The sequence below is a fragment of the Lagopus muta genome, chromosome 18 (assembly GCF_023343835.1).
Source record: "Lagopus muta isolate bLagMut1 chromosome 18, bLagMut1 primary, whole genome shotgun sequence".
NCBI classification, from domain to species: Eukaryota; Metazoa; Chordata; class Aves; order Galliformes; family Phasianidae; genus Lagopus; species Lagopus muta.
Window position 1 is genome coordinate 7,492,812 of NC_064450.1, and position 21,960 is coordinate 7,514,771.

Sequence of the window (21,960 nt, forward strand, 5' to 3'; positions counted from 1 at the left end):
CTTAAGGGGAGAAGAGCTGCACTGATGAAGACAGCAGCTACAATTTCTATAGGATGGTATGCTCTAAAGTGACGAATGTAGCATTCAGTTTTTTAATAGCCATTCCCCTGGAACAGTAACAATTACTCTTCTTGAGAGATTATTCCCCATCCTCACTTTGTTTTAAAAAGTCTTCTTCAAACTTTCATCTCTGTAAGAGAAACTTTGTGATATTACATCACTTAGAAGATTCCTAAGAAATTTGCTTAAATATTTAGGGTAACACGCTAAAGCTCACTCAGAATACAAGGAAAAATCATTCATAAATCATATGATAAACCAGGATAAATGAGTGAACTCCTGAGTTATTTACTCCATTCCATACTCAACAATTCCTGTATAAAGACACTGGAAAATTAAATAGCACAATGCAGCATTTTCTACTGCCACAAGGAAAAAGCAATGGCACCGAGCTTCCAGATTCAAAACTGGGGAGCCACAAGAGTGAGCTGAATGTTATAGGTAAAGTAAGAGTAATTAACATGCAAAAGAGCATTAACGTTGGACCTAATAGATGGCAAAAGCAGATTTGGTTCTATTAAGAAAGAAGAAAGAATCTGAAGACAGGGTGATGGCAGCGAAACTAATATGATTATGGGAGTCCTTTTGGAGCAACTTCACTGCGAGTAAGATGATGTTAAGAGACATCTAATCTCCCCAAAGTGACTGGGAAAAGCTTACATTGGGGATCACAGACACAGTTCTTGTCAATTACCTTAAAATAAGTCTGGTTCTCACAGCCAGATTTCTTTCCCATAAACAAAGTCACTGGCAGAAGCAGCTTACACCCGAACAACTTGCGACAGAAAACAACTTTCTGTGACACGGATAACTTAAAACTGCTAAAGGAAATGAATCCCAAACTTTCCATCACTGAGATTCTGCTATTCCATGTGTCAGGTTTAATAAAGTATTATTAGACTTAAATGTGGGCAAATTAGTATTAGCAGAAAAAAAATGCACAACACAAGATGACATAATTTTCAGTGGAAAATCCATGACATATAAAACTTCAGAAAAACTGTAAGGTTTTTTGGCTGCTGTTAGGGATTTTGTTGTTATTGTTATTTTGGTTTGCTTTTCTTTCATAATTTTGGGGGAAAAAACCCACAAAAGATTCAATTATAAAATATCACTTCTCATATGTGAGACTGGGATGTACGATGCTTGTTTAGACTGGTTGTAAAACTGAATCCCACTTCTCAGTTAATTAAATTCTTCTTCTGGATGCTCAGATCTATGTTTGCGAACAACGCAAACCAAACTGTTGCATGGTCCAGACAACACAAGCATTCTGTGTAACGACTTCATCAACATAAAGGAAAACAAATTGAAAGAAGCCACTAGCTCACAGGATAGCCCAAGAGAACAGAAATACAAGTATTTAAAGTCAGCTCCATGACAGGTAGAGGTGTCACATGAATTTTTACGGCACACTGAATGTACGTACACACATGCATGCGTAACAGTCCTATAGCTGAAGAAACTGCTACCTGAGATGGGGATTTCTATTCCTGTTTCAAAGGGATAACTTAGAATTCTAACTAAGAATAGTGCTGAAATAGTGTCATAAAAAGGGTGAGTCAAAAGCCCACAGCAATTTGCCTGTAGGGAAAAAGTAGACTTGAAAGAAAAAAAGAAGGTTGCTCACTCACTTTGGCTTATTTAAAATGTCAATAAATGTACTGCATGTTGTTTGGAAGGAAAACATGTGCTCTTAATTTTAAAAAGTAAATTGCATAAGAAAATATAAAGCTGGCAAAAAGTTCAAATTAAAATCTGTTGCTAAAGTTTGAAACTCCGTTCAGTTACATGCCACAGAGCCGAGAAATAAACTGAATGAGTACACTCCAATTAAAAGAAGATATATTATGGAACCATAAAATGGTTTGAGTTGGAAGGGATCCTTAAAGGCCATCTGGTCCAAATCCCCCGATGTGATCAGGGACACCTACAGCTCCACCAGGTGCTCAGAGCCCCATTCAGCCCGAGCTGAGTGTCTCCAGGGACAGGGCACCCATCATCAATCTGGGCAACCTGTGCCAGTGGCTCATCATCCTTATCGTAAAGCAGCTTCTCCTCCACCCATCAGTACCCCCACGATGTCCTTTCTGGCAGGGCTGTGCTCCTTTCTTCCTTACATACCCCAGCTTGTATGATAGGGGATTCCTTTTATTTTTTCCAGAGCTTCTATTTCAGCCCAATGAAGCATTTACTTGGATGGGTTTCTAAGGAAGAAACTGCAGCAAGGCTGAATCTTCCACACTCAGTGATGGAACACACAGACTTCATTGTCTCCCTCCCTCTCACCGGATGACACAGCAAACCACATCTAGCCCACCAGCACACATAACTTTGAAATGCCCTCAACAGCATTTGAACTCACGAAACCACGGAAATGTGGAGTTAAGATAAAACTCAGCCTTATTTCCAGTGGCTCAGATCTAAAGTGATGTAGGAGTTGCTTCAGCAGCTTCCCCCCAGCAGACAAAGTCATAGGAACCGTTATTGCTTCTCACTGCTGAGTGTACTCAGGCAGCTGAAATAGTGCATCACCTTTAAAGACTCCTGCATTTTTCAAGTGGATCACAATAACTCTTCAGGCTGAGTTTCAGATGTGTTCTGCAGTGGGCTCACTTGGCTTCAGCTGGAGATGACTGCATAGGTCTCTATTTTGCTGTGTTTAATTTTGCTTGGATGCAACTTAAAAGAAAACAAACCTGAGCAATTCCACGGACTCAGCTCACGATCAGCACAATCCTTTTAAGGATTATAACCTAAAATATTAGTCCACAAGTAACAGCCCTACTTTATAGCTAATATGCACTTTCTGCTTCTGTGAGCCAACACTTGCTCAGCATTTTCTCACCTGGAAGAGTATTAAAATTGGTGCATTTATTGAGCAGCACACTGTATGAAACCATCAGCTGTATCCACTGAAAGGGAGATTTGTTTCTTTGTGTCTTGTTATGCTGGCTCGATGTGACAGAGATGGATGAGGTATACATAACATTTGTTATTGGACAGTGGATTATTTTTGAAAGGAGATCAGTCCAGTAAGGGAAAGGAAGTCTGCCGTAAAAACAAACCTCACTTTGATGATGAAGAAGAATTAAAAGGAAAATAAGGAACAAAGCAGAAGAGAGTTATTCAGTGGTGACAATGACTCCCTTTTATAGCGCAGCATTCCAGAAGAGGTGGGAGAAGAATCCCCTTCCAGTCAGCAGAGCAACTGGTGACACATTCAGTGCAAAATGACTTAGAACAGATTATCTGTTGGAAATGGGGAATCTGAAGTACTTTAAGTTTCTTACTAATAAACAAAGCTTTGTAAAGTGCTGAGAAACGGAACAAGTTTCTCTACCATCACAAAAAAAGCAGGGTATCTAACATAAAAGACTACTAAAAAGTAAACAAATAATATTCGTTTACAGCTCTAAGCTAAGAAAAAAATACAGCCATAAGAACTTCAAAGATGTGTAACGTTGGTTTGTGTTCAAAACAAAATTGGTTTAGATTAATGAGTCTTGCTATTGCAGCCTCAGCAAGAATCAGATTTACACTCGATCTCTGCTTTTTGGGAACTATCCATATGATTTTTACCATTAGGAGATAAAGGAATTGGGCAACAAAGAGCAGTTTCTAAGGGCCAGGCACAAACCCTGCTCCTTTTGTCCACACAGCGTCCTGAGTCACCCACTGGGCCGGCACATCTGCCCTCCTCCCAGCCAGGAGAAGTTAGCCAGCTTGCAGATAGGCTCGTGGCGCCGTTCTGACATGACAACATCTCAACATGTCCACAGCAATTCTGAAAACAGCAATTCTTTTGGTTTAAGCTACAATCCAAATCTGAAGAAACATGAAGTCCAAATCTATAGCCTACAACTATTTTTGATCATTCACAAGCCATTAAAATGCTGTATCTCAAGTCTTTAATGTAATTTTCTAAATAAAACACCTCTGAGCATCAACATTAGCAAGCATTACTTTCACAAGTGAAGAACAAATTAAAATAGGGAAGTGATAGGAGGAACAAAGGGAAAGGCAAGGGAGTAGAACCAAAATGGCAGATTCAAAGTAATACACAAATGATTAACATAATAATGCATGGCTAATTGTGGTTAAATTATTACTTTATAAGCGAAGAATGATTTAATGCATTCTTGCTGTATTTCTTGGTCAGGAAGTAAGATTGAATGCAGCATGAGAAAGGCAGTGGTTTGTACAGAAAACTACTTCCACAAATATCACGGACATTATCACATGGGTAATGATGTGGGAAAGCCCAAATTAGCAGGGATAAGTAATAAACAGCTATTTAGCTTTCACAGCACAATCTATTACACTGTCAAGTTTAAATGCCTTTGGGTAAGAACACACAGACCCATAAAAGTGGTAATTAAGGAAACAGATAAATAAAATGGTGTAAAATGAAGTGAGAATGACCAACAGTTCAACAACCAACAGGTAGGTTTCACCCCCTCGGAGTGCTGATATCATTTTCCAAAAAGCAAGTTGCTCTTGAGGAAGAAAGTCACTGAAATACATTGATTGTATTGCATCTAATCCTGATCACAAGCCTACTTCTTGCTGGGAACACTAAAATACCAGCAAAAGTAGAACTTCAGTACAAAAGAGCTGCACAGAATGCTACATAAGCATACATTAAAATGCATAGCCAAGTTTCCTCATCCTTGGGGGGAAAAAAGTGTCCATAGCATTGCTGCTGCTGCACAATTAGTTAAATAGAAGACATCTTTGTATATGAATGCATTTCAGTGAGGGAATGAAGTGATGAATACATTCATAAATCAGATGCTCACAGATTATAGATCAGACTGCATTATAGAAATTTTAGGTATTTCTTGTAGGAAAAATGTTATGCAAATCATAGTTGTACTCACTAAGCTGCCCAGCATACAAAGAGTAGCAGCTCTCTAAAATGAACCAGATGCATGTTCGGTGTCAAAAAAAACCGTTATGCAGAAGCAGTGCAGATGGCAACCATAACACTAACAGTAAAACGTTTGCTATTCAGCTGTGTAAAATCTCAGTCCTTGTATTACAGGGCTTATGCAAAGGTACAGCAACTCCATCTCAACACAATCCCAGCTTTTCTCACCTTTGCATATGTACCTCTGACATCTCTTTTGAAAACATCCACTAGGACTTGCCAAGTGAAGTGTTGAGCTGCTGCCTTGCATATTTATTCTATTAATTTTAACAGCATTAAGGTGCTTTTAAACATCAAGACTCCTTTGTAAGATTCTTGCACTGTTTCAATACTGTGTATGCTCTGAACAATGCCCAGTATTTGTGAATGTGATCAAAGTACATTCCTACCAACCTTACTTGTTCTGTGCCCTGCTCAGTAGTATTTGAGGGCTGGGGGCAGGCGCAGCACTCTCATACCCATACAGTGCTGCTGGAGGCAAAACAGCACTCCATTTTCAAACTATGGCTAACTTAATTTATCCCCCAACTTCTGAGCTTGTCAGTCCTAAGAAAAGTCCAGCATCTCTTCAGACTACATTTTATTTCTTCGTATGGTACTTGCTCTATCTTGTTTCCTCTTGTTCTACAGATTAAGCCAACAAGCGTTGACTCATGAAGAACAATAAAGAGAAGTTACTTTCTGCTCAGCTCTGTTTTCAATAAAAATTAATGAAAAAGAATCTCTCCATGTCATTCCTATAAAGAAACGTGCTTAGACAACATTTCCATATGCAATTTAAAGTCCAAACTCTTCACCGACTTTGCCATATATTTTGGGAGATTGAAAAGAAATATGAAGGCACTGGCATCCCAATGACAGTAGGAACAGTTGCATTGAATACATTGGCAACGTTCCTATTTCCACATCTATGACTACATGTGAGAAAGGAGTAGCACATTTTCATGATCTGCTGTGATGTGGTATCAAGCAAAAATACAAATTTCAATCTTTATTTCCCAACGAAGTGCACTGAAATAGATCAGGACTTTTAAAGATGTCAGTTAGCTGCCTAAATCCCAGTAAAGGTCAATGGGATTTAAGCTACAAACTATTGGGCTAAAAAAAAATAATAATAATAAAAGAGGGAGGAGAGAGGCAAGGAAGGAGAGAAAGAGTGAAAGAAAATCAGACATCCATTTCACAGTTCCACAAAGAGCTTAAAATTAACGGAGCTTATTTTGATTTCTTCATTTACATAAGTACATTCGATTCAAATTCAGTTAACAGCACCTAGAAAGCAGAACTTCATGTAGGTTATTGCCAGCACTTTCCTGTTAAGATGATTTTCAGCCAAGTGGAAGAACCTCAGGCCTACGTGGGGAAGAGATGAGTGGAGCTAAACAATACAGTGCACTGGTGATAGAACAGATTAGCCAACGAGCTGAAACTGAGATAAATGCTAGTTTTCCTATTTAACAGTTGAAGATCTGGAAAAGACTTGGTCATCTTGCCTGGAAGACTGCTTTCAGACGAGTTTCTTATGACTTGATTCAAAGTATGTGATTGGAACAGATTTGTGAGTCAAAAAATGAGAACAGAGGCAAAGATTTTTGCAGTGGACCGGGAAGAACTACCCATCACTGTGATGGGAGAAGCTGGACACAGAAATACTCTTGGATAAAACTTTCAAAAAACATTTGCATTTAAATTTCCATGTATTAAATTTAAAAGCATTAGCATTTCTTGAACACGCAATTCTGATTTAAATGCAGACATGATGCATTACCGATTTAAGGATTAATACAGACATTCATCTCCATGAAGCAGAAAAATTAAACATATAATTCCTAATTTGTCCCCAGGAGAGGTACAGACCATATTGTCTATGAGAAATGTCTTCACCCTGTCAACTAATGAAAAAATTTCACTGAGAGTTGGAAAACGAGAACAGGAAAGCAGTCACTCCTTTCTCTTTCGGCTGCATTTGTTCAAATTATCGTTCAAAACACAGAAATCTTTAGAACATTCCAGAAATGTTACCTTGCACATCCCACAGGGCCTTTTATGGTGACTGCAATGGAAAGGGCATTAGTTTGATAATAGAACAAACATAAGGCAAGATACAGACTAAAAAACCTAAGCAATAAGCTGTTTGGACATAAGAGGATTCCCATTTCCCCCATCTGAATACCTGTAGAAATACAACATGGACACTAGACCCTGTTCACCACCACGTCCATCCCAATGGGAATCTGAAGGACTCACAGTACGTGATCCTGCCCAAGTCCTGGCCTGACTCTTAACGAAGGGGAAATACATTTTTCCAAACTCCAACATAATCACAGTAAGTCAATTAAGGAGCCAAACACTGCTATCCTCTGGTCTAAAGATGACTTAAATGCTCTGGTCTGTGCGCACTGTTCTGTTCTGTTAAAGGATCTAATGCACCAGGAAACTTTCACATTACTGATGTCATGCTGCTATACTGGAGACGAAGATGACAATCTTTAACCAAGCTTGAAGTCCTCATTCTGAGTCTCATGAATGAATACATGCGTGGAAAGAAATCCTGAAATCCAGTAGCTTCAGAATTTATTTTTGAACTGTAATTTACAGGTTTAGGCTTTAAAGAGCTGATCAGCTTCTCACTTTCAAGATAAACACACAAAGACATTCCTGCAAGGCAGTAACAATAGTTGTATTTCTGCTAATTAACCAGTAGTCGTAAACTCTTATCTGTATATTAGCTGCTTACATAAATAAGACACCAAATTACACATCTGAGTGCTGATTTTGACTTTCCCCTTTTTCGAATCAGTACCACATTGGAAGAAACATCTTCAAGCTGATTATCTTTAGGGTCAATCCTTACATCAAACAGCTGAATTTCTCAGATCCACAGGAAGATGAAAGTGCTAGAGAAGCAAGTCTGCACTCCAACCCAGATGTCAGGCTAGAGCCAAGGGCAGCAGCTGCCAGCACCTCTGGTGTCCTTGGTGCACAGCACACAGCCCACACTGCTTCCAGGCTCCCACTCTGCACCTTCATCCTCAAGTGCAGGCTGCTCCATTCCCAGCAGCCCTTCAGTGACTGTTCTGAGTTCAGAGACCTTTTGGAAGCACGGTGCTACAGCTCCCAGTTCAGAAAGACAAGATCAATCACAGGATGATCTGTACAAAATAAATAAAGTCTGTGTGCATAACATTTCTTTTCTTGAAACTGAGAGTATTTTTGGCTCAGTATCTTCCTCTGGCACCTTTACATTGATCTCTATTCTTTTCATCCTTCTCTGTCTTTGACTTCAGTTGATGCCACTTCCCTTTTCTGAATGACAAACAGGCCACTGCATCCCGGGGCCAGAACGCCTTCAGACTTATTTATGCTGCTGTTTTGAATCTGCTGTTCTTTTAATAAACACACAGCTTAAAGATAAAAATATAAATTCACACTAAATGTGAAAATTCTGTGAAACATCACAAAAATAAAATAGCCTACTGAATGTAGCCATTTATACAGGTGCATGTTTATAATTACTTAGCAACACCATCACTCCCCACCACCCCCATAAAAACCAACACAGAACATGCTCCAAATGGCATTATGAGATCAGCAGATCAGAACCAATGCATTACCCCTAAACTGCAAATCCTGGCAGGGAATGATGGCGGCAGGGAGCTGCTGACCAGAAGCACAGCAGTCCTTCCATACAACAACAGAGCTTGGGCTCTTAAGAGGACATAATTTGATGACTTTTGAAATCTACTGCTTTTACTTTTCTGGAAAACAGCATTGTTTTGAAGGATGCAATCTGATTGCTGAGATGTGAGAAATCATGCATGCACACCCATTTCAGCTAATATAAGCACAAAGATCAGGGAACTATTAGAGAGATTATTTCCCTGGTACCAAGAGAGAGTATTTTTGACAAATAGCACCTGATTAATTTTTTGAGAGATTTCAGATTTCTCCATATGCACGCCTAATTACTGCATTAATAAGGGCTACTGCTATAAAGGAACAGCAAAGCTGTCTCTGCTAAGCCTCCTTGAAACTCATGAACGGAAGCAAACGTTGCCTCCCATGTAAATGACTGCATTAGAAGCCATTACTGATTAATGCTACACACTCGTGCTCAACGTCTGATGCAAAAGATGCCAAAGAAATATTGTCACAAGGGTTTGCTTGCACAGTTTTAGAGACAGCAGTAAGCTAAGTATCCGACACAACACTTGGGTAGGGCAGGTAAGAATTAATTGGTACCTTCCCCCCCAAGAATTGCAGATGCTGAAACTGTTTTTCCTTTTATTGAACCAGCTCGGCCTAGACTGGCTTGTCCCGCAGTGACATGTATATTGAATACAAATCAGACAGCATAGCTTTAAATCTGTGTTGCAGCTCTCATTTCCAATTCGAGAACTGTACTATAATCATAAGCTTCTGGTGGATGAAAGGAAATCAGCTCTCTGAATATTAGCTAATGCCACATTTGCAAGTCCTGAAGAGATCTGTGCTGTTTAAAAAAAAAATAGATCATTTCTCATGAACCTATATATATGAATCGCTTTGTACTGCTCGACTGATAGAAGCGATGCCTGTGCTGGGATTAAACCCTTTTCATCATAAAACCTCATCTGGTTCGGAGTCCAAGTCCATCAAACCTTTTCCCTTTAAAGTCCCGCCTTTGATTCTACATCAATTTATTCAAACCGCAGCTGGGTGGCTGAAAACGAAAGGACAGCATCATTTAAACCAACCATGTTCCTAACTTGAAAGAAGGGCTATAATTAAAAAAATGGGCATAAAAGAATGGAAATGGGATAATATTTTTTAATGGTAGTTCAAAGGCCGACAGATGTCAGAGCCTTTGAAGATGTCAGTACACTGAGCAAGAAGTTGCCATTAAATAGTTTGCCTGAGAGGTGAAGCAGCTTTTTAATGACTGAAAAAGCCCTTGCAGACACATCCTTGTGTTTTTAATTTGTCAGAGTTACTGCAGTATTTTCTGATTAATGACATATGATTATAACTGCATAGCATACATATTTTTATACTTGGTTAAAGGAATACTTTATTCCACATTCCTTCAGTGCCAGATAAGAACAGGAAAGCTTTACTACAGAGTCTAAAACTATTCAGATTGCTCAAATATTTATGGTAATTTGAGGGGATTGGCCAGATACAGAGCTACTATGTGTTGCTACCTTTTGTTCTTTAATGGTGCTATTACCACTGCCATCACAATGTGCATGCATTAAGCAAGCATGTGACCGAGGAACGCATTATGCCCTTCTTGTGCACCAAACAATCACAGCTTTCATAATTCACTGGCAAACAATGTCATCAAATCAAATCAAAATAACATTCAGAAAAATCCCTCATTTGATCCTAAACAATACAAACAATGGCTGCCAGTGCATTGTAAGTGCAAACAGCTCTTCTGAAAACAAACAAAAAACACGTATTGCTAGGAAACACGTTCAGAAGAAAAACACCATTTACAAATGCAGATAAGGTCCCCAGTCTTCGGCTGAGAAGATGCTCTTTCAGGTCTATCAAAATCTGTGTTTTGCTTTTTTTTTTCCTATTTTCACCATGAATGTAAACTGCAGCAGCCCCAAACCTGCAACCGTTTACCTTGCTCCCCGGAGCAGTCCCTCAGCTCACTGCTGCAGTCTCTGACAAAGCCTGCCTGTGGGCTGGGCTGGTACAGGCACAGGGAAGCATCCAACCCTGGGGATGCACAGAGAAAGCCAGGACAGCACACGTCTCATTGTATCTCTCACCTTGTGGAAGTCATTCATAGGAAAACACAGTCATTACAAGGGAATTCGGTTAATGTACTGTTTCTTTTCTCTAAGCTCTGTGTTGCTCTAAGCTGGACTCAGCTATTAATCAGATAATAAAGTAATAGAAGCATGATGGACTCAACTAAAGCTTGATGTACAGCAATACTGGGGGTACTGTATCTTAGCAGAGCCTTGTGAGAACCGATGGAGGCAAAGAAAGCTCTCAGTAACACAATGTTCCATCAAATACATGAAACAAGATTGAGCTATCCATTGCAAAAACAAGTGCTGGGAGTTTGGAAAAAGAAGCCTATGGCTTCAGAGAGAAGCAACATAATTTGAAAATTCCATTCTCCCAAATATATTTATTGAATGAAAACAGTCCTGCTAGGAAAAAATACAACTGTGTTAGGACTTCACTATAAAGGATGTGAATAAGTGGCCAAGTTTCAGTACAAGCAATTGTAAACCCAGCTTCCAGCCAACCTGCACTTTCTGTTCATATTCAGTTACTATTTTAACACTATGGAAAATAAATAAATCAACTAAAGAAAAGAAGATGGCAAATTCTAAGCAGTGGTACTTCAGCTGAAACAGAACTTAAATAAAACTTTAGAGAAGAAAGGCCTTTCTCTGAGCTGTGGGATTTTCTGCTGAATTTCAAATTATTTTCACAAACGAAAGGAACATAACCTGCAAAAGATGTATCAGAAGAAAAATTACAAGATTCTTCTACAGTGGGAAATATCAGACAGCCTGAAAGTAACGTTTTGCTACAGGAAAACGCATACAGGCACACACAGCTGAGCCATTCAGATTCTATCCATTAGAGGGCAATAATACATATACACACATGTACATACATGCATACAAACACAGTCACCCACCTGACTGACTTGAGTAGGAAAACTAGCTTTGTCTCTCTAATATCACCAATGGCACATTGGTGACTTGGACCCAATTCCTTTCTCCCTCGTCAACCTTCAACATTCACATCCAACAGATTCAAAACTGCAGTTACAAGTTGCTGTTTAATTTTGCTTTTTTTTTCTACAGGCAATTCCCTACAATACTTAGACTCAGATCTCTGAGAAGATTCCAGCAATACAAATAAATACTCCTACAAATACAAATCAGCCCCTGAAGTATAGCTTGTCAACCTCTTGTTACTTCCAGGATGGCTGGAATTTATGGTAACCAGTAGGCAGCTGTATCACTCACATAACGACCATTAATTCCTAATAGCACCCAGATTGGACAGAATTGGTATGTCTTTAAATATTGCTTTGTAATGACCAACCCATTATTATCACTACAATTACATTAGTAATGTCATTACGAATACCCAGGTAACGACTTCAGCCAAAAGATGGCCATCTCCATTAACTGCTGAATAAATATTAATTTCAGATCACACCAGTGGTTTCACTGAAGATCCAAAGTGGAATTCATAAGGCACAGGATGAAGATGCACAACAACGTGCTGGCCATGTGTGTTACCCCATCCCAGGCTGTAGGCATGCACCCCAGTCATCGAGGCAGGCGCCTGGAACTCGGATATCCTTAATGATGCCAAGTACAGCAGGAAGACGTGCATCTATTTTCACATATTCCAGCATACACTGTGCACTTGTAGTGGCTGCCTTTCCAAAAATCACTTTCCTCTCTGCTTCTCTTTCCTAAATTCATTTTACAGATGCCAATACACCAGAAAGCACAGACTACAAAAGAATTCAAGCTGTCAGAGACAACTTTAGAAGAATTCTATCACCCATACAAAAGGCTGTAGCTCACTCTTCCTGGAATTTTCAGATCTGTTTCAAGTAAAAGCACTGTGTCAGGGGTTTTTGGGTTTGTTTTTTTCTTTTCTCTTCGTTTCTTTTCTTTTCTTTTTTTCTTTTTTTAAAACTACATCATTGCAGTTTTTATCAACTCTGAAAAACAACCTTAAAAACTTAAAATGGAATATTTGCCACCAAGCCAATATTTCAGGGGCCAAGTTTGCAGTATTTCAGGATGACTTTCATGCACGTAAATACGAGACAAGTAATTTCAATTTGAAATATATTGTTTTCTCCATTAAACAGAAATCTACGGCATCCTTGACATCGATTTCTGTCATTTTGTCATGATAAACACCAAGGTATTAAGTACCTTCCACATCATGCACCCAGGCTGATTCCAATTAGTGCTGAATAGAAGACAAAATGTCAGTGTAATAAGCTTCAATTTGCAAAGGCTTTGAACACTTGATGATATCACCACTTTGCCAATCATTCCTTGTACTCTTGTACCTTGGCTCTATTTTTTTTTCTCCATATCACCTTCCTTGTCAAAAGAAAGTCTTTCAAATCTTCAGAAACCGAAGACGTGAACAATGTCAGTCATTGGTCTGATTGAGCTAAAAGATCCAAAATTACTCCCCAGTACATCAGAGAATGATGATCTGCACAATATTCCCTCAAAGCTAATTTGCTGCCAACATGTGGAGTAATTGGGAGAAAAAAGTCTACTTTAAAGTCATACTGAGAAAAATATTTTCTCTCCTGAAATCAACACAGAGACCTTAAATCACTGTCAGAATCCGTGCCACTCTTTCCAAATAAAGAAGTGCTATTTATTAAAGTGGGATGACAGTCATGTCTTCAAAGGTGACTGGGCCAAAGAGCAGCTCTGCTGTCTGACTTCACATTGAAAACACTCACTGTATTTTAAAATCATGCAATTTTTAACATGCTCCTTTAAAGAAGGCACACACAGTTCTGTAAGTTTGAACACACATGCCTAGTACACGTCTAGAACCAAGGAGACAGGCAGAATTCTCTACCTGGAACTTCCTCAACGCAGAACTTCAAACCCAGCCCTTACCTGGCCGTGGGGGAAAATCAGAACCACAAAATGGCAGCAACAACAGGCTGGGAAACATGGAACAATGCAGAATACAGCTGGCCTTGCTCTGGGATCAAACCGAGCTCTGAGCAGAGCCCTGCTCAACAGAGGAGGGCAGCCATGTCCCCAAGCTGGGTTACGGAGGGGCTGATGCTCAGCAGCCAGCTTAGCAAATTCCTAACATCTGAGGCTGAAACTGAGACAGAAGTTGCTACAGACACAGCTGCAAAGTTGATTAACAGTGAAGTACTCAGCCTGGTGTCTGTGCCAGTAACACCATCTGCAGATACAAAGATAACCCGCGATGGGTTTCTTTCCCCTCACCACAAAGCTCCTGCCTATGAAACAGAGGAAAAGCAGAGGTGTCTTCTGTTTTCCCCCCTGACTGAAGGAGAGCAGATCGATGGTGGGCTCCCAGGTCAGGGCAGTTTGCCACAAGCAGCTCAGCTGCAATTTGTTACTGGTTTTCCACTTGAAGGTTCCTCTGCGATACTTTAATGTGGGTGTGTGTGGAGCTGTACGGATGCTCTCGTATTTCTCAACTGACATATCTTCAGCCAAAGCGTGTCAGCTACAGGAGAGGGCAAAGCTTTCCACTGGCTTCGTGATTTCTCCTTCCCCCATCACAAACCACATAAAAGAAGAATACAAATAATCAGATGTCCAAAATGGCTATTTATTACCTCATCATGAGTCTATTGGATCCTGCAGTGGGATTGAGTAATATCATTACTTAAACCATAAAGAGGCTACGTTCATAGCACAAAATTGGGAAAATTAGCATCCATATGGATCTTATTGTTTGAAGACCAGCAATACTACCAAAACAAGTGATGTTAACATTCCAAACTACTGATAGTCATAATTTCTTGTCTGGTGTTTCAGTCTTTTATTTGGTATTTATAATACCATTGAAATGAGGAACTGAACGGATCGTAAAATCCCCCCTATCAGATAAATCATGTAATGGCTGGACTACTGTTCAAAATTTGAGTTGTGGTGGCAGTGAGTGAATGGAATTTGTGGATGAATTCATCTGCTGACCTAAGGAAGGGATACAAAATTGATTTTGGCTAATCTTTCTCCAGAATAACGGACAAGAGAAAAAGTAAGCTGTAATAAATTAAACTGCTTGATTTACAAGACTTAGCACCTCAGTTGGTAGTCACACACAGGACATCCTGCCCTCCATCCCCAGAAAACGAATGGAGCAACATCTCAAGAAATTCATTTCCAGGCACATGATGAATAAAAAGGCCACAGAGAACAGCTGACAGCAACACAAGGAAGAGCAAATTGTGCTTGGCCAAACTGCCTGTCCTCTAAATGAAATAACAGTGGTAAGGGGAGAGCTGCCAGTGTCTTTTTATCTTGGCTTTAGTGAGGCTTTTGACTCAGACATTTACAGAATCTGCATAGTCAAACTGAAGAGACAGACAGGATGGGTGGACTGCAGTGTGAGTGGTGAGCTCCTGGACTGCTGTGTATGAGGCACAGGAGTCAAGGCAACATTTAGAAGGAGCACTTCTCAAAAGTGCAACACAGGGCTGCTGCAGCTTAACATCCCTATCAGTGACATGGATGCTAGGAAACCAAGAGACCTGAGGAACACGTCGGATGCTGCACTGGGAGAAACGGTCAGCGTGCTGCAGAGCAGGGCTGCCATCTCCTGCAGCCCAGCACTGGGTTTGTTCAGCCTGGGGAGCAGAGGGCTGAGTGGAGCTTCTGTCCTTAGCTGAGTGCATGGAGGAACCATGGAGAAGGCAGGAGCAAGCACCTCCTGAAGAGAGCACTGGGAGGACAAGCAGCTACAGATCTATGCTGTAGCAATAGAAATTTAATTGGACATAAAGGAAAGGATTCGTTCATCTATCACTTTAACATTCCTTCATATAATTTTAAACATCATTTCACACCAATGCATGCAAAGCCACGCCCAGTGTATTTGCTAAAAACTGCCATGCATAGACATCCTTTGCTCAGCTGATGGGCAAAACTACCCTCTGCTCGTTTGGGTTTTTTCTACCCTCAGAGAAATTATTCTATTTAACTCCTCTTTAGGAAGTAATCACTTTTCAGTAAACAGCATAAAACAGAATACTGCCTATGATATGAACCCTGCCCCCTCTGCAGTGACATTGCATGCACCATCTTTGCAGATGCCTATATTTAAAATCAAAAGCCCTAACAATATAAAATGTTCATAACAGTGTAAGAACTACCACATATTCCATCTTACATTATACAAAGTCCATTTTGCTGAGAGCTCCATCTCAGAATCAGATTTAGTGCTAAGTGATGAGCTAGTTTCTATGGCAACTGCTTCCTCTTTTACACGCACTGTAGACAGCACAAAATGTCAGTTCTGTCCTAAGCTAACTTAGCATATTTGATCAGCAAACAGCAATTTATGCACCATTATGTATGGCTTCATTAAATATTTCAGATGCGGAACATTCTCAAGTACAAAAGAATACAGGAGCAAGAAAAGTCACACCTGCACTGAACTGCTTGCTGTCTAATTCCAATCATGCTGTAAAAAGTGAAAGTCAAGCAAAAATGTAGAAGAGATCACAGATGATCACCCCTCCAGTACAAGAACACTTCAATGGTTCCATTAAGTGAGGAAGTGGCAGATGTTCATAGGCTGTTCAACAGCCTTGTGTTGAAAGGCATCTCAAACAGGAGCAGCAGCTTCCAAGTGGGGATCAGGAGCTGAGCACTTGACACAAAACAACAAAGGTGGCGAGACAGACTTATCACAGCAGAGAAAGGGAAGGTACACAGGAGGCTGAGGCCCTCCCCTCGATGGAGGAGCTTGGTGGAGGGATTCACCAGCCCGAGATGCGTGCTTCTGGCTTTCAGAGCAGAGCGTTATTTTTCCCTTTAATTTCACTGAATGTCTGCACTGCAGTCCGCATTCTTTTCACACCCCTCTACATTTGCTCAAGTAGAGCTACAACCAGTTACATTGCTTGCTAGAGCCCAATTTGGGGTAGTATTTGAGTATTTCTCCATGAAATGATGGGTTTGGCCACCTCACTGAGCTCTTGGCTGACTGGTTTGAAGCCCTGTTTGAGTGTCCCTACAGGACCCCTCATCAGATGCATGATTTTTAGGATGTACCCCTCATCAGTGGGATCCATCCCCATCCTGACTCAGCCTGCAGTGAAAAACAACCAAGAGAAATCATGCAAGGGCTGTAACAAATATTTGGTACTTCTAATGTTTTACATCAACAGTCGTGTTCATTACTTTGCTTTGAGCGGTGGGAAATTAAACATGCTGCAATAAAGCTAAAAGCCTTTGTTTAAGAAAGGTTCAAAGGGAACTGCTGTCTGTCTGCAGAACTCTGACTGTCAGCCCAAAAGCTACTCTCCAAGCAAAATAAAACAAACAAATATTTAGATTGCGACTCCATGATTTAGATTGTTTGTAGAGAAAGCTTGCATAGCAAGCAGTGCATTTCTTCTCATGCCAAAGACATCTTCTATTGTGAGAAGAAAAGTCGTCAAAGAAAAAATGAGTCATAGAATTTATTTACTTAAAGTTATATACGGAAGTGACTTCAGTAGCACCATCAACATCTGAAAGTTTCACAGAGTACATTTATCTGTTCCTTCCAGACACAATCAAATAAAATGCTTCCACTGATACTGGAAGAGCATCTGGGTGGAAACCGATGCTTGGAGATATGAGAATAACTACCAAAGTAAAACCAAGCTGATCAGAGATTTAGGGTAGGTTCTCACAGATCAAGGTTTAAGAAAGTCTTCTATTGTGAAACAAATGCTGCTGGATTATTTCTGTATTAATACAGCAATGAAAAGTTCCTCTTACAGCACAGACAGAAGTTGTGCACACATTTGGCTTAGTTATTATTAAATAGCTATCAACAGTTGATCAAGCTCTTTATCCAATAAGCACACCAGTACACGTGGAGCACATAGATATACATGCTGACTATACATATAGACATACACACTATTACATATATTTAGTCAACATACATATGGAGGAGACAGGATAAGTCTCTTCTTTCCCCTCTGCTTGATGCACTAACTATCCGTAAGCACACCAACAATTTGCTTCAAGGAAAACAATGATCGTTGCCTTTTTATTTGAGTACTATTGAACCCAACAGGCTCACAGAGCTCAGAACTAATTCAGAGAAAACAGCTGCAGAAGGATCACAGCATACAAGTGCAAGAGTGAATTTTCAAAGCAGATTGCCAGAGGAAAAGTGGAAGGATGTCCTGTGCAGCAGGTCTGCAAAGGAACTGCAGGTCTGCAAGAGGGTGAACGGAAGCGGGCTGGTGAAGGCCAAGAGGAGAACATGAAGAGCAAAACGCAATAGAGGAAGAAGGAAACAGATACTTCAGACAGAAAAATGTCTTCTCAACTCTTCTCATCACCTCCAGCTCATTCCTTGTTTATATATCATATACTTATAAAAATAAATATAAAATTGGACTTCTATTTGTAGTATGTGTATTTGAACAAGTTTAGAACTGCCAGAGGTTTTCTCTCCCAGCTGGCACTGGATTACTGAGAGTCCTAAGACACCCCCAAACACCACTGACATTCTCTCAAAGCAGCCAAGTTTTTGAGATAATAAACAGTATATATTAAAATTAAACGCTGTGACATCAGTGACAGAAAGCAACAAAGCATGCCTCGGTGTTCAAGTTACTCTTGACCCAGTTATGAATGGATAAAAAAGTGGATTTGGTAATTATTGTGCAACAGGACGTAGAGGAAGAATTTGGTTTCAAGGAACTTCTTTCCCGTCTTGCTTTAGTGCAGAGCACTGTATTTGAAGTTATAGAGGTACTTTTTTCCTTCTTGCCCAAAGGTCAACGGTGAGAGAACAAGCATGAAAGTGATCCAACTCTGTACAGCAGCTGGAACATGAAAATCTTTGAGCTGGTTCAGGACACGTGTCAGATGCTGGTGAGAGAATGACAGCCACAGGATAAAGGGGAAGTCCAAGGGCACAGCTGGCACAGCTGGCATCAGTTGTTAAGATTTCCTAACCTTGCTATCTTATTTCACAGTAGAAAAAACATCTTCTATTCTCTGTAGTCAAAGCCTTGCTTCCAAAAACCTCTGATTCAGTAGCAAGGTTGTTTTCATTAAAACAAAGAAAGTGCACTCTCATCCAGGGAGTTCCCCTGTTAGCAAAATAATGAATGCACGAAAATTATGGAGGGAAGTGAGGAATGAATGACCAAACTATTGCTTCAAAATATTCTTAAAGAAAATCCTGCTCACATCCCAAATCTGAATTAAACACAAGCAGTGATTTAAAACTGACTTTTTACCAAACGAAATTCCTTTGTCATTAACTATTACTTAAGCAATATTACGGCAGCTCATAGGAAACACATAGGATTTAAACTACTACGAGAACACAGCATGATATAAAAGCCTTTGTACTGCTCTGACTTTTACTGACCTACATGTCAATTTACTCCTCCCTGAGCATTACAACCCCAGGTGAAAAAAATCAAAGTAAGCCTCCTAGAAATAGATAAATGCAGGAGCTGAAGTGGAATGCAGCTGTTACCCTGAAATTCATCAGGAATACAAAAGGTGATCTGCTTAAATCACATTCCTTTCCTGAAAACATACTTAAATTGTTATTCAAAGAAACAGTAACATAATGTTATACGAAACAATACCTGGCAACGCACTGAAATCTTTATTTTGTATATTTTGGTTTTGAGTGAAACATTAATAAAAGTATATATATCTGAATAAAATGGAACAGTTTTGTCTGTTGGCTCTTACAGCAGCTAAGGACCCATGTGAAAGAGATGTGGATCCTTTCAGCAGCGGTGCAATGAATTGTTCTGCAGTACCCATTCGTATCTGATTCTAGTAATGCAGTATAAAATGCGTGCTTTAAACATTTGCTACTTTCATTGGGGAACGTTTTAGAAAAAACAGAAGTGAATATCTTTAATAAAGGTGCCCTCAAATCGCTCCCTGAACACTGAACCCATCGGTCCTTCAAACCAAGGTACTCAGAAAGTGATTAACACTAATTACTACTTTTTCTTTTTAAATACCCAGCAAATCCACTTTTCATTCAGCAAGGCAAAATGGCCTCTTCTCTTGTCTCAGAGCACCATCGCTGTAATACAGAGAATTCCTACGATCACTGCTGTCAAACGTGATTCAATTTTAACAATTTTTGTATCGATCTTATTTTTATATAAAGCCCTGACTACACAGATGCATTAGATCGCTGTGGTATCTTTGTTAAGAGACCATCAAATGCTTCACAATGGACATTGGTCATTAGTCTCGTTAGATGATTATGCATTTTGGTAGCTTCCTTTTTTTTCCCTTTTTAATTAAAAATACATTCTGTAATTCCATAAAAGACACCCGTATTGTCTGTTAAGCTCTCTGCAAAGACAAAAGTGAATGCTAACACAAAGACCAGATGAAGGAACAGAAACAGAAAAACGATGCGTCCTTGAAAGCAGATAGATACTTATTGGAATTTAAATAAACAGCAGCTCTTCTAGTCAAAGGCAATGACATTTTTTCCCCTGATTTACATGTCATTCTCAGGGCAGCGATGCCCAAACGACTGTACGCGGCCATTCAAACTACAAAGAAAAGGCCAAAGTTTTTTGCTATTCAGATTGTTCCGATTTTCATAATAGCTGCCATGATTCCAAGTTGTTTATGCAGCGCCTGTAGTAGCATCCTATATCCCGTTGCAAACAGAATGCACAACCAAACTTTGGGCTCCAGTCTTTAACAGAAACAACCCACAACAGAACTAAATAGAGATATACTTACAAGATGCCTCCCAGATTCTCCGAATTTGCTTAAGACAGTCCCTTTGCGTTTGTGCTCGACGTTATAGAGAACAGTTGTAACAAACGTGGTCACGTAGACAGAACTCAAACCATTTTTTAACCCAGGATATACAGCTCTGCCTTGGTACACAAATGACACGAGGTGAATAGGAAAGATACAACTCTGCAAGGGCTCTCGCAAATAGCTATATAGTCGAGACGTATCTATCTTAGGCCAAAGAAAAAAATCCAAATAGAAACCAGCCCCTTTAGCTCTTTACGCCTTTGTTCGCTCTCACAGTAGAAGTGGGGAATCGGGGACATGGTTTAATTTTTCAGAAGCCATCTGAATAACCTCTTCCCAAGCGTTCCCACAAAATTCTTATTTTCCTTGGAAATCCGTAATGGTGGAAGCAGAGAAATAACCCCTGGCTCTGCAATGCATCCCCTGTCCTCCTCCAGCACGCGACTTCTTTTCCAACAGGCTTAAGGCAGATTTCGATAGTCTGAATCGTCCAAGGGTAACCCAAAAAATTGGTTAAAAAAATTAAATATTCGATTTTGCTTTGCCAGGTTAATTTTCAGTAAAAGACACAGCCTACCAGTCTACAGGAAATTAAAACGAAAATTCCTCAATGTCAGTCGCACATCTCATAGAGAAGGCAGCAGTGCGCGAAAAGCATGTCGTTAAGGATGCCTTACGAAAATGTCCAGTTTTAGTACAAAATATTCCACACGTGATAAGCGATTCTAATGCTGATTAGTAGACTATTTTCTGAATACTCTTCAAACTATGAAACCATCTTAAATTTTTTAATGTTGCCATTTTAGGCCTTTTTCATACAGGCTCTTTGGAAAATACACCATGCCATCCTTACCGAAAAATATATTGAAAAAATGCAGTAAGATTTTTTTTTTTTTAAACTGAAAACTAATAAAGATCATTTTCCATGCTGACAGTGCACATTTCATCCAGAAGTTTGAAGAGTCAAATGCTACCCCAGCTGGGGGTTATTCTGCCAAATGGCTTCCAACAGTGACCACAGAGATGGAGGATGGGAGGGGTGCATGCGTGTGTAGGAAAATAAACGTGATGGTAAGCAACCCAAAAGGCACATTGTCTGATCAAATATCTGACATACGTAGCCAAACACACAATGCAAATCTAGAATGCAAAATTGAAACAATAAGACAAGGACAAAAATGAAATAAAGCCATCTGTGAGTTACCTGCAGAGATTTAAAACAAAAAAAGCATACAAATGAAGTAGACATAATTCATATGGATTTGCCCAGGAAGGAGAAAAGGAGGGGTGAATGTGAGGGCTGAGGGGGGAGAAGAACAGATACCTTTTTTCTTAAACAAATCCATCATGAAAGAAAATGAGACAAGATTATAAATAGGCCGAGTTATAGCGCACCATGGGATTTTTAATCTGGCTACCTGTGGTTTTTGCAGTTAAAGCCCTATTCAGTAGTGGGAAGGGAGGGGG

The 21,960-nt window shown here is 39.8% G+C and overlaps 1 protein-coding gene across 4 annotated transcripts in view; it reads right to left on the minus strand.

Moving 5' to 3' along the window:
* Positions 1 to 21,960, minus strand: part of CEP112 (centrosomal protein 112) — a 139,966-nt gene that overhangs the window by 53,450 nt on the left and 64,556 nt on the right. The gene's annotated exons all lie outside the window — the stretch shown is intronic.